This window comes from Colias philodice, chromosome 12, assembly GCF_061535455.1.
Source record: "Colias philodice isolate Cphi_HAF_F1 chromosome 12, ilColPhil1 Martin Lab GWU primary, whole genome shotgun sequence".
NCBI lineage: Eukaryota > Metazoa > Arthropoda > Insecta > Lepidoptera > Pieridae > Colias > Colias philodice.
Genome location: NC_143097.1, coordinates 3,970,659 through 3,984,882, shown reverse-complemented (window position 1 = coordinate 3,984,882; position 14,224 = coordinate 3,970,659). Strand labels below are relative to the sequence as shown.

Sequence of the window (14,224 nt, the reverse complement as noted above, 5' to 3'; positions counted from 1 at the left end):
TTATTGTGTTAATTAAACAAATACACATGAATTGCTTAAATTCCTTCTAATATCAATGCGACTGTAACTCTGTCTGTCTATCAGTCTAAATCACTGAACCGATGTTAATGAAATTTGGTACAAAGTTAGGTCTCTAGAAGCTCTGCGGGTTTTCTTTTGAATTCTTGATGAAGCGATAGGCAAAAGCTAGTAATAAAATATGTGAATGACTGAAAAAAGTATGTCAAAATAAACCAAACTAATGTTATTCTCTACAATCCTTACAATTTTAACTCTATCAGAAATAATATTACTAGACACGCATTGCAACCGAAATCGCCCACTATGCGTCTCCGAGCTTAGCGGTCGTCCTCCCTCCCACGTCATCGTATCTCTGTTTCTCGCCATCGCGCCGTCTCTCTCACACAGCGCTCAGTTATCGCAGGACTGCCGTGAGACACAGGTGTGTTGTGTGAACGAAAATAACCTGTTTGTAAACTGCGTACATATTCAAACGAATAACATTAAAAGTTAATAAAATACACGTGAAGTTGAGTGCTATACAATATTCCGGTTCACGGTTACAGTGTGTGCGTTGCAGTGAGTTTTATGTCCTTGATTTGGAGGCTTCGACGCTAGTTCTTCTTTTACAAACAACGTGCGAGCGGCAAGGTAATATTCTTAATATTTTCATTCAGTTATGACTCTACATTGACTTTACCGAAATGAAACCGGTTCTTGAGAAAGGAATGGAGTATATTTTTTAACAGAATGCATGTAGAGCCTCTTTTGAAGACAAAATGTTAACTCTTCAGTCAAATTACTTTATGTAGAGTCAATTTTTGTTTATAACGTGGCCTTAACTTATAATTTGATTTCAATAAAGGCTAAATTAGATGGTTGCTTTTAAAATATAGCTAGTTTCAGCGAATCATTTAGTCTGTAGATAATAAATTAATAATTATAAAAATGAATCGCAAAATGTGTTGGTAAGCGCATAACTCGAGAACGGCTGAACCGATTTCGATAATTCTTTTTTTATTATATTCCTTGAAGTACGAGGATAGTTTTTATGTAGAGAAAACGTAAATATGTACCACGGGCGAAGCCGGGGCGGACCGCTAGTTAATAATATAATTAACTATGTAGTTAGAATCTACGATTAATGCTTAATTATTATTGCATATTATCAATTGTAGAGAGTCTCTAAGATTCATAATATGCAATAATAATTAACTCTACTAGACTAGATACTAAGTAGTTATTAAAAATAAATACCTACTCCTGTTTTAAGAAAATATTATCATTAATTTAATGACGATTTATTAATTGATTATATTTGATTATTCCTTACTTCCAAACTTTTAATTTCAATAAAAGGTATTCAAAGATCTATGAAATTGGAATTGTATTAACTGCAAGTGGTAACCGGCAAATAAACAGGTGTTTTAAATGGGGTGGCATTAGGCTTCAGTCAAACGCAAAGCTAAACTGAAGCTATGATAGCTTAAGCTGTCATATCATGGAACTCTAGCATCAATAGGCGAGTTTACTCGCGTGCTAACCGGATCAAATGCTATGTTATGGCATACATATTAAAGTAAATTTATGTTAACGAAATAAAAGCATAATTTGTTGCGTTCAAATTTCACGTGCAATATATCTTTAACGTTTATATTATAACAATAGTTAAAATTAAAAGCCTTACGACTGGATCCAAATTATGTCTTAGATGTCTCTAAAAATTAGATTCAATCAGAAATATATTTTACACAACTCTATCGCTTCGCAACATATCTGCCGCATGCTCTACAAAATAAACATAGAGAATGTTTTAACTTTTTCAAGGGTGGTTTATTGTCGTATCTACCTGCTATTGGGTAAAAAAACCGCTTCAAAAGATAAGCGAGATTATATTCTAACCCATCATGGGTTAGAATATAGAGTTTTTAAGAGTTTTATCTCAGGAACGTGCTTTATGGTTAGCAGTTTTGGATTAATATGCAGATAAAATATTGTTGTCACGGATCATACGGATAGGTACCTAGAATTGGGTTGTTTTAATAATGTGAAAGGTTCTTGGAACATTATAATGGATGTATGTATAAATTGTTCCTAGTTCCTACATTTTTTTTGTTCTAGGAACATTATAATAGATGTATCAGTGTGTATAAACTGTTCCTAGTTCCTAGATTTTTTTTAATTATAAAATGACCGCCGTTGATACGTTTAAACTCACTTATTGAGAGATAATAAACGTTTTAATAGTTCTCGACGTGTACGTATATCATAATTATTTGCTTTTTATTCAGATTTAAAATTGTTACCTTCGTAAATAGGTATTTATACAAAATCTAACAGCCAAAGAAGAAAAGCCTCCACTATAAAGATAACTTGTAAAACATCAACACACATACAAATATTCAATTTCTTCAGACAAGAGCTAATATTATTACAATTATTATATTGTTGTTACACAACCAGATGTCGTCACAAATCGCCATGTTTTTACAGCACTGTTCGATGAGTCATTTCACAAAAACGTCACTTTAATATTGCATTGAAAGAAAACAAAGGAATTTCTGAAAGGTACATATCGAAATTTGTTAAGGTATTTGTATAGGATAATAAGTAGTAATTTACATTTAGTAGATTTAAAATGAATAGGCTCGCGCTTACCTATATAGTAGGTACTCGGTAGTACTAGGCGAATACCTACCTAACGCTTTCATACCACTTAGATTTAGAAACCAAATAATACTAAGCTCTAAGCTATGTTAAAAAATAAAAAGCTTAGTTCCAACATATGTATTTATTATTACCTTCATTAATCGTAATATTGTATAAAAATTAAAAATATGTATATGTTAATCCAGTATATTATGTTAATCCAGCTCTATGTTCGTTTGATTCAAAAGCACCGTAACAAGAAAACTGTTTAGGTATATATTGATTTATTAATTTATTATACGTACTCACTTGAAAATGTCGTTAATTTATGAGCGATTCAAAGAAACAACGATGAAAATCCATAAAAGGTACGTACTTAACAATGATCCGATAAATACTATTTTAAAATCATTTATCTGTATTGTTCATTACTGCCTTGACACCAAAATCAACAGGTCTGCATTAAAATTAATTTAAGCAGATTAATTATTTGAATATTCAAGTATATTTACAACTGAGATACATTTTATCAAATTAATAAGATGAAATGATAGAGCATTTCTCATAAATCCATATTAATCTTAATTTAATTATAATTAAGCATTTTAAATTATATACAGTAGTAAAATTTACGCTTATTTAATTCAAATTGATACATATAATGCAAATTATAACAAAACGCAATTTCTTCTAAAATTTACATATTATCTACTTGCATAAATCGAGTTCAACAATTTACTGTTTCATTATTTAACAGATATGAAATATTACTTAACCTAAAAATATTTCTGAAAGTGTTTATAATATTAAGCCTGTGATTATTATGGGTACACATATAAATCAAGACATAGGATTATTATAGGAGTTGTATGAATAAACAGATCTAAGGAGGCAATTAAATTATTGCTAGTACATCAAAATATAGTTAAATTAACATCCTAACTGTTCAGCGGTTCTATCCATTAATTAGCAATAAAATCTTATATATAAAATTCTCGTGTCACAATGTTAGTCTGCATACTCCTCCGAAACGGGTGGACCGATTCTCATGAAATTTTCTGTGCATATCGGGTAAGTCTGAGAATCGGCCAACATCTATTTTTCATATGTACCACGGGCGAAGCCGGGGCGGACCGCTAGTAATTACCTATATTCCTATTTCTCACAATACTAAATAACCTATTAGGAAATTAATTTTCCACCTCGACATGTGCCTTTAATTAAACCTAATAAGTCATCGTATAAAGCCTTATAAAGTTATTATGAATACGCTGCACTGAAATAGATTGGTTGGACGAGGCACACCATTCCGGTAATGTATATCGATTGAATACGTAATAACGTGCATTTAGATTGAATGTGAAACAATGTCGTTAAAGGGGAAAAGAGGTAGACAAAATAATATTATAGACAGTTCAAAAAAAAAAACTAGCGGTCCTCCCCGGCTTCACCCGCGAGCCGCGGCACAGCCTTTACCAGAACAGAGTGAAAATAAGAGTGTCTTTTTTATGTTTTTCCTTTGCATAAGAACCTTCTTTGTGCTTTATCAAAAACGTATAAACACATTAGAGGAATTGGTAGAGCCGTTCTCGAGTTTTACGCTTAGCAACAAATTTTGCGTTTAATTTTTATATTAGAGATAGGCAGTCGCAAGTGCACTTGAAGTCATTCCAAATAGCATATAACCTATATATAATACTACTCTCACCTGCGTTACTCGTATCGAGATTAAACATACCTACACATTCAACATTTTATCAAACATTCATCTGCATTGTAATGCACATTGTAAAAAAAACATATAAGATGGCGACAGTGTACGAATAATGCAGTTTTATTTCATTTTTGAACTAATTTGGACTTTGGAGAGAGTGCAGAGTTGTTTGTTGAATATGAATATTATGTCGCAAAAAATCTTATTAAAATATAAATACAATAGATAATATAATTACCGTATAAAGCAGTTCATTTAATAGTTACTGTAAATTACATTAATATAATCACTTCTAGATACTTAATTTGTGCAATTTGATTATACACATCATTAAATAACGATCAATTAGAAATTAATCAAAATATTCATTAGGTCTCTACAATTTCAAACATTGAAAAAAATGGATCAATTTAATAATAAATTGTATAAAAATACATTCACATAAATTCTTCTCTATCTGATATTATGACTATATTTAACCCATGTTTAGTAAATACATCCATAGGCAGTAACAATTAAATCCTTTTGAATTAAAACAATATTAACCTTAAAAGGAGGATAATCCTAATTGTAGATGGATTATCCTCTAAAAATAAAGAGTCCTATACCCTTATAGAGCATATAGTATTGTCTGTATTTTAAAAAAGCTATACCATTGAACTAATCGTAATGCAACCTACAGCACAGGTAATGCCATAAAAGTATGTGTTACCGGTTCACTGACTCCGTATCCGGCTGGATCAATGAAAACGCTAATAATACAATATTCAAATGAAGTAAACCGAAAGCGAATACTTTTCGCTTTAGGTACCCACAGGCCACAGTTGAACGTTAGACATAGTTACTTATTACATTCCTATGAACAATAAAAATGTATGGTTTAATATTTATGCGTAGATAAATTGAGTGCCTTTGTAGTTTCGTGATAATTAACTGTAGAGTCCTTATGGTCGTAGTAACTATGTATTTGGTCATCTGTGCTTGTGGTTCCAATTGAATATTTTCCTCTGAATATAATCTATGTCCCTTCGGCCAATTCACGTCCATTTGTAGGTGTTAATTTATCGGTCAATTTGAACATCTCTACAGCGTTCCCAAAGCTGGTCATTTGATTTCTTCTCGGACTGATAGATACCTAGGACTTACCTAGGCTAGAATATTAGGTATATTAATAAGCTTTATAATAGATAACCTTCTGCTTTGTTTGTTCTGAAGAATTTAAATACTATGCTAATTTCGACAAATACATTAGCCTTGTAACAAAGGCTAAATTTGTAACATTTTCGGCAATGTTATTCTTTGTTAAAAGCTAGATTAGTGATAGCTTGTTTCATTATATTACATTTATTCATATGTTTAATATTCATAAATCATATTTCTTCATGACACATTTAGAAATGAATCGTATTAAACAAGGCGGTTGTTGAAAAACACTGGCCCATCTCCATTCAAAACGAGTGTGAGTTTATAAACATACAGTGTTGTTTACAAACCACTCAATTGCTCATAATCGTGGCATTACGTTGATTTTTGCGATAAGTCTTTCATTCGAGTGCATTTAGTTTCAAGGGATAAAGGGAAAGAACTTGTATGTTTTATTTAACTCTTTGTATGTAACTGTCTACAAACTTTTATAAAAGTGATTTCAAAATCTGTTAACAGAAAAGTGTTAGGGCGAAATAATTTTTTCTAATGTAGAGCACTATCTAATAGAGCGCATTATGAGTCGTACAATAAGTACTGAGTTCGATTCCTAGTGATGAAGTTAACAACCACAGATAACTATTAACTAAATAGTTATGCTAAGACTACCAGTTAAATTGTGGTAGTCGTAGTCAAACTGATATGGCATAAAAGACAACGAGTAGGAATAAATGTGTTGCAGACTTCAGTAATTGCTTAGATAGTTCATTCGTTAGATAACGATCTCATAAATTACTTTTCCGACGAACAAAATATTGGATTTCTGTCTATAAAACTAAGTGTTATGTGAGATATATGCTTCAGTCTACCAATTAGGAATTAAATCGAATATGCAATACAACATGCGTTTCAGTTTTTATGTTTTAAACGAATTGATTAATGGTTGATTATTTCCGTAAATAGAATTAGCCAATTGTCCAATCAAGGAGCGCGTGTAGGCGAATCATGAGTTTCATAAGGTAGCCTTCAAGCTTTCCAACTTACCTTGCGTTAACCTAATAACCGATAAGTCATAAATATTTGATTGGCAATCGATTGTTATTTTTGCCCAATTATATACTATTTTGATACGTTTACCTCAGATCTATTTACTACAATCGGCCAAGTAAAGCAATGGTTCGCTTTCAGTTGTTTCAAAGGTTTTAAGGTGTGTTGCAAGCGATCGTTCGAATTTTTTGTGTTAGAATAAAACTATATTTGTATTGTAACCGTAGTGTTGTGACAATTATCTCAGATGCCTTCAATAGCTACGCTTTTGCATGCAAGTCTCTATGGATATGGGATCTTTCAGGGTATCTTTGCCCTTTAGCCTGGCCTGCACGGTCTCCGGACATAAACCCTATTGATTTTTTTCCGTGGGTATACTACAAGGCGAGAGACTGCCACAATTTGGACGAAATAACCCGGAAATTCATAGTAGCAGAAGAAACCATTAAAAATGATAAAAGGGCATTCAGACATTTAAAAGACAACTTTTTACGGTGATGTCGCACTTGCATTGAGCAACAGCGGGGTTATTTTAAAAATTTCTGGTAATTAAACACCTATTTATTGGTTTTAATGATCATAATGTTAATTCAATTTTTGCACTTACCACATTTAGATTTAAATTTTTCGATTGAAGCCTTCTGAATAATAAAATGAAATTTTCAGGGTAGCTATCTGATAGATAGAGCAAGTTTTTAAAAGTCAAACGGAAAACTTTTTTTATGTGATTTTATTTTTTTACGGGCCCTTGAAGTGGTGAACATACTGGGTAATTTTATCTTTCTTGCCATTTAATTCTTTTTTTTATTCCATTCAAAGATCTAACGATAGTAAATGTTACCATACTGAATTGGCCTATCTTTCAGCTTAGCACACAAAAAAAATCAAGCATCTTGCGCAATCATTGACGTCAGCATGAGTGAAAATATCATCGTACTCGGCGATAGGTGAAAAATTGAAAAAAAACGTCATAACTCCGAAAATACGAAAAATCGCATAACATACATGGGGGTGATTCGGATAGCCCTCTAGGTCCTCTACCTCTCAGCTTCCGTTCATCACTACTTTTTGGTACACCCTGTATCTTACTTCCAAACTTTTAATTTCAATAAAAGGTATTCAAAGATCTATGAAATTGGAATTGTATTAACTGCAAGTGGTAACCGGCAAATAAACAGGTGTTTTAAATGGGGTGGCATTAGGCTTCAGTCAAACGCAAAGCTAAACTGAAGCTATGATAGCTTAAGCTGTCATATCATGGAACTCTAGCATCAATAGGCGAGTTTACTCGCGTGCTAACCGGATCAAATGCTATGTTATGGCATACATATTAAAGTAAATTTATGTTAACGAAATAAAAGCATAATTTGTTGCGTTCAAATTTCACGTGCAATATATCTTTAACGTTTATATTATAACAATAGTTAAAATTAAAAGCCTTACGACTGGATCCAAATTATGTCTTAGATGTCTCTAAAAATTAGATTCAATCAGAAATATATTTTACACAACTCTATCGCTTCGCAACATATCTGCCGCATGCTCTACAAAATAAACATAGAGAATGTTTTAACTTTTTCAAGGGTGGTTTATTGTCGTATCTACCTGCTATTGGGTAAAAAAACCGCTTCAAAAGATAAGCGAGATTATATTCTAACCCATCATGGGTTAGAATATAGAGTTTTTAAGAGTTTTATCTCAGGAACGTGCTTTATGGTTAGCAGTTTTGGATTAATATGCAGATAAAATATTGTTGTCACGGATCATACGGATAGGTACCTAGAATTGGGTTGTTTTAATAATGTGAAAGGTTCTTGGAACATTATAATGGATGTATGTATAAATTGTTCCTAGTTCCTACATTTTTTTTGTTCTAGGAACATTATAATAGATGTATCAGTGTGTATAAACTGTTCCTAGTTCCTAGATTTTTTTTAATTATAAAATGACCGCCGTTGATACGTTTAAACTCACTTATTGAGAGATAATAAACGTTTTAATAGTTCTCGACGTGTACGTATATCATAATTATTTGCTTTTTATTCAGATTTAAAATTGTTACCTTCGTAAATAGGTATTTATACAAAATCTAACAGCCAAAGAAGAAAAGCCTCCACTATAAAGATAACTTGTAAAACATCAACACACATACAAATATTCAATTTCTTCAGACAAGAGCTAATATTATTACAATTATTATATTGTTGTTACACAACCAGATGTCGTCACAAATCGCCATGTTTTTACAGCACTGTTCGATGAGTCATTTCACAAAAACGTCACTTTAATATTGCATTGAAAGAAAACAAAGGAATTTCTGAAAGGTACATATCGAAATTTGTTAAGGTATTTGTATAGGATAATAAGTAGTAATTTACATTTAGTAGATTTAAAATGAATAGGCTCGCGCTTACCTATATAGTAGGTACTCGGTAGTACTAGGCGAATACCTACCTAACGCTTTCATACCACTTAGATTTAGAAACCAAATAATACTAAGCTCTAAGCTATGTTAAAAAATAAAAAGCTTAGTTCCAACATATGTATTTATTATTACCTTCATTAATCGTAATATTGTATAAAAATTAAAAATATGTATATGTTAATCCAGTATATTATGTTAATCCAGCTCTATGTTCGTTTGATTCAAAAGCACCGTAACAAGAAAACTGTTTAGGTATATATTGATTTATTAATTTATTATACGTACTCACTTGAAAATGTCGTTAATTTATGAGCGATTCAAAGAAACAACGATGAAAATCCATAAAAGGTACGTACTTAACAATGATCCGATAAATACTATTTTAAAATCATTTATCTGTATTGTTCATTACTGCCTTGACACCAAAATCAACAGGTCTGCATTAAAATTAATTTAAGCAGATTAATTATTTGAATATTCAAGTATATTTACAACTGAGATACATTTTATCAAATTAATAAGATGAAATGATAGAGCATTTCTCATAAATCCATATTAATCTTAATTTAATTATAATTAAGCATTTTAAATTATATACAGTAGTAAAATTTACGCTTATTTAATTCAAATTGATACATATAATGCAAATTATAACAAAACGCAATTTCTTCTAAAATTTACATATTATCTACTTGCATAAATCGAGTTCAACAATTTACTGTTTCATTATTTAACAGATATGAAATATTACTTAACCTAAAAATATTTCTGAAAGTGTTTATAATATTAAGCCTGTGATTATTATGGGTACACATATAAATCAAGACATAGGATTATTATAGGAGTTGTATGAATAAACAGATCTAAGGAGGCAATTAAATTATTGCTAGTACATCAAAATATAGTTAAATTAACATCCTAACTGTTCAGCGGTTCTATCCATTAATTAGCAATAAAATCTTATATATAAAATTCTCGTGTCACAATGTTAGTCTGCATACTCCTCCGAAACGGGTGGACCGATTCTCATGAAATTTTCTGTGCATATCGGGTAAGTCTGAGAATCGGCCAACATCTATTTTTCATATGTACCACGGGCGAAGCCGGGGCGGACCGCTAGTAATTACCTATATTCCTATTTCTCACAATACTAAATAACCTATTAGGAAATTAATTTTCCACCTCGACATGTGCCTTTAATTAAACCTAATAAGTCATCGTATAAAGCCTTATAAAGTTATTATGAATACGCTGCACTGAAATAGATTGGTTGGACGAGGCACACCATTCCGGTAATGTATATCGATTGAATACGTAATAACGTGCATTTAGATTGAATGTGAAACAATGTCGTTAAAGGGGAAAAGAGGTAGACAAAATAATATTATAGACAGTTCAAAAAAAAAAACTAGCGGTCCTCCCCGGCTTCACCCGCGAGCCGCGGCACAGCCTTTACCAGAACAGAGTGAAAATAAGAGTGTCTTTTTTATGTTTTTCCTTTGCATAAGAACCTTCTTTGTGCTTTATCAAAAACGTATAAACACATTAGAGGAATTGGTAGAGCCGTTCTCGAGTTTTACGCTTAGCAACAAATTTTGCGTTTAATTTTTATATTAGAGATAGGCAGTCGCAAGTGCACTTGAAGTCATTCCAAATAGCATATAACCTATATATAATACTACTCTCACCTGCGTTACTCGTATCGAGATTAAACATACCTACACATTCAACATTTTATCAAACATTCATCTGCATTGTAATGCACATTGTAAAAAAAACATATAAGATGGCGACAGTGTACGAATAATGCAGTTTTATTTCATTTTTGAACTAATTTGGACTTTGGAGAGAGTGCAGAGTTGTTTGTTGAATATGAATATTATGTCGCAAAAAATCTTATTAAAATATAAATACAATAGATAATATAATTACCGTATAAAGCAGTTCATTTAATAGTTACTGTAAATTACATTAATATAATCACTTCTAGATACTTAATTTGTGCAATTTGATTATACACATCATTAAATAACGATCAATTAGAAATTAATCAAAATATTCATTAGGTCTCTACAATTTCAAACATTGAAAAAAATGGATCAATTTAATAATAAATTGTATAAAAATACATTCACATAAATTCTTCTCTATCTGATATTATGACTATATTTAACCCATGTTTAGTAAATACATCCATAGGCAGTAACAATTAAATCCTTTTGAATTAAAACAATATTAACCTTAAAAGGAGGATAATCCTAATTGTAGATGGATTATCCTCTAAAAATAAAGAGTCCTATACCCTTATAGAGCATATAGTATTGTCTGTATTTTAAAAAAGCTATACCATTGAACTAATCGTAATGCAACCTACAGCACAGGTAATGCCATAAAAGTATGTGTTACCGGTTCACTGACTCCGTATCCGGCTGGATCAATGAAAACGCTAATAATACAATATTCAAATGAAGTAAACCGAAAGCGAATACTTTTCGCTTTAGGTACCCACAGGCCACAGTTGAACGTTAGACATAGTTACTTATTACATTCCTATGAACAATAAAAATGTATGGTTTAATATTTATGCGTAGATAAATTGAGTGCCTTTGTAGTTTCGTGATAATTAACTGTAGAGTCCTTATGGTCGTAGTAACTATGTATTTGGTCATCTGTGCTTGTGGTTCCAATTGAATATTTTCCTCTGAATATAATCTATGTCCCTTCGGCCAATTCACGTCCATTTGTAGGTGTTAATTTATCGGTCAATTTGAACATCTCTACAGCGTTCCCAAAGCTGGTCATTTGATTTCTTCTCGGACTGATAGATACCTAGGACTTACCTAGGCTAGAATATTAGGTATATTAATAAGCTTTATAATAGATAACCTTCTGCTTTGTTTGTTCTGAAGAATTTAAATACTATGCTAATTTCGACAAATACATTAGCCTTGTAACAAAGGCTAAATTTGTAACATTTTCGGCAATGTTATTCTTTGTTAAAAGCTAGATTAGTGATAGCTTGTTTCATTATATTACATTTATTCATATGTTTAATATTCATAAATCATATTTCTTCATGACACATTTAGAAATGAATCGTATTAAACAAGGCGGTTGTTGAAAAACACTGGCCCATCTCCATTCAAAACGAGTGTGAGTTTATAAACATACAGTGTTGTTTACAAACCACTCAATTGCTCATAATCGTGGCATTACGTTGATTTTTGCGATAAGTCTTTCATTCGAGTGCATTTAGTTTCAAGGGATAAAGGGAAAGAACTTGTATGTTTTATTTAACTCTTTGTATGTAACTGTCTACAAACTTTTATAAAAGTGATTTCAAAATCTGTTAACAGAAAAGTGTTAGGGCGAAATAATTTTTTCTAATGTAGAGCACTATCTAATAGAGCGCATTATGAGTCGTACAATAAGTACTGAGTTCGATTCCTAGTGATGAAGTTAACAACCACAGATAACTATTAACTAAATAGTTATGCTAAGACTACCAGTTAAATTGTGGTAGTCGTAGTCAAACTGATATGGCATAAAAGACAACGAGTAGGAATAAATGTGTTGCAGACTTCAGTAATTGCTTAGATAGTTCATTCGTTAGATAACGATCTCATAAATTACTTTTCCGACGAACAAAATATTGGATTTCTGTCTATAAAACTAAGTGTTATGTGAGATATATGCTTCAGTCTACCAATTAGGAATTAAATCGAATATGCAATACAACATGCGTTTCAGTTTTTATGTTTTAAACGAATTGATTAATGGTTGATTATTTCCGTAAATAGAATTAGCCAATTGTCCAATCAAGGAGCGCGTGTAGGCGAATCATGAGTTTCATAAGGTAGCCTTCAAGCTTTCCAACTTACCTTGCGTTAACCTAATAACCGATAAGTCATAAATATTTGATTGGCAATCGATTGTTATTTTTGCCCAATTATATACTATTTTGATACGTTTACCTCAGATCTATTTACTACAATCGGCCAAGTAAAGCAATGGTTCGCTTTCAGTTGTTTCAAAGGTTTTAAGGTGTGTTGCAAGCGATCGTTCGAATTTTTTGTGTTAGAATAAAACTATATTTGTATTGTAACCGTAGTGTTGTGACAATTATCTCAGATGCCTTCAATAGCTACGCTTTTGCATGCAAGTCTCTATGGATAACAGACAGTAAATAGGTAGGTACTTAAAATAGATCCTTTATATAATTATACTTTAATTATAGTACTTACATTAATTATTTCAACAATACTTAAAATTTGAGTTTGTAGTGTTTAACATTATTGGAATATTAAAATAAATGAAGAACGTGTCTCTACAAAACAACACTAGATTTCTTCACTTAAACCTAATTCCGATTCACATTCAAAGGCAGAAGGGCCGTGACATTTAGAAGATGCTACGAATCGATGGTACGAACCTACAAGCGATTTAAATTTGTTACAATAGCACTCCTTTATTTCCTATCACAACTTATTGGTGAAAGCTAAACAATTGGAAAGTAGTATTGTTACAAAATTTAATGGTTCATATTGACATTTGGGTTTGACTCCAGTGAGTTTTCTTTAAAACAATAGACATACATATTAGAGTAGGGATATTAACATCTTTTGAAATAAAGGAAAAATAATCGTATAGAAAAAGTTTATGGAGACTATGTTACAGCACAGATAACGTACAATAGTATAGAATATAGATAGTTATGTGATTTCTTAGAGGTATATCTAATCAATTTATGTATCTGTGATTAGATGTTGATGCAATGATTGACAGCCAAGCGATCTCGGAAGTTTAGAGAATTACATTTTAACTTAAATGGTAGAGAATGTTAACAATACAAAGAGACATGAAATTGCAATCTATTTGTGTGTTAATAGTTTTGAATATAACATTTAAACGCTTAATGCGAAATAATAACTATTGTAATAGTTATTATAATAAGGTTTCGATTTTTAATGCACGATTGGATACGATAGACCTCGATTAAAATAAAACATTCACATACAGGTACAATGGTAAATTGTTACTATGCAATTATTACGATAGTAAGGAACGGTCTTGAATCTTGATCTTTTCATTTAAAGCTTTAAAGAAACTGCAATTTCAATGTAATTAGATTTAGAGAACTTCAATTAGCAAGTATTTTTTTATGAGCAATTACGTAATTTTCACATTTTCAAAAAAAAAAAAGAGCCAAGGCTAAACGAAAAATTATGCTATATAAATACTTACTT

The 14,224-nt window shown here is 31.2% G+C and overlaps 1 protein-coding gene across 1 annotated transcript in view; it reads left to right on the top strand.

Annotated features, from left to right (window-relative positions):
- The first annotated feature begins 405 nt into the window (after window positions 1–405).
- nuf (rab11 family-interacting protein nuf) overlaps window positions 406–14,224 on the top strand; it is a 77,603-nt gene continuing 63,784 nt past the window's right edge. The window contains exon 1 of the mRNA XM_089701383.1: window positions 406–651. The gene's annotated coding sequence lies outside the window, so the exon portion shown is untranslated. The remainder of the gene's footprint in view (window positions 652–14,224) is intronic.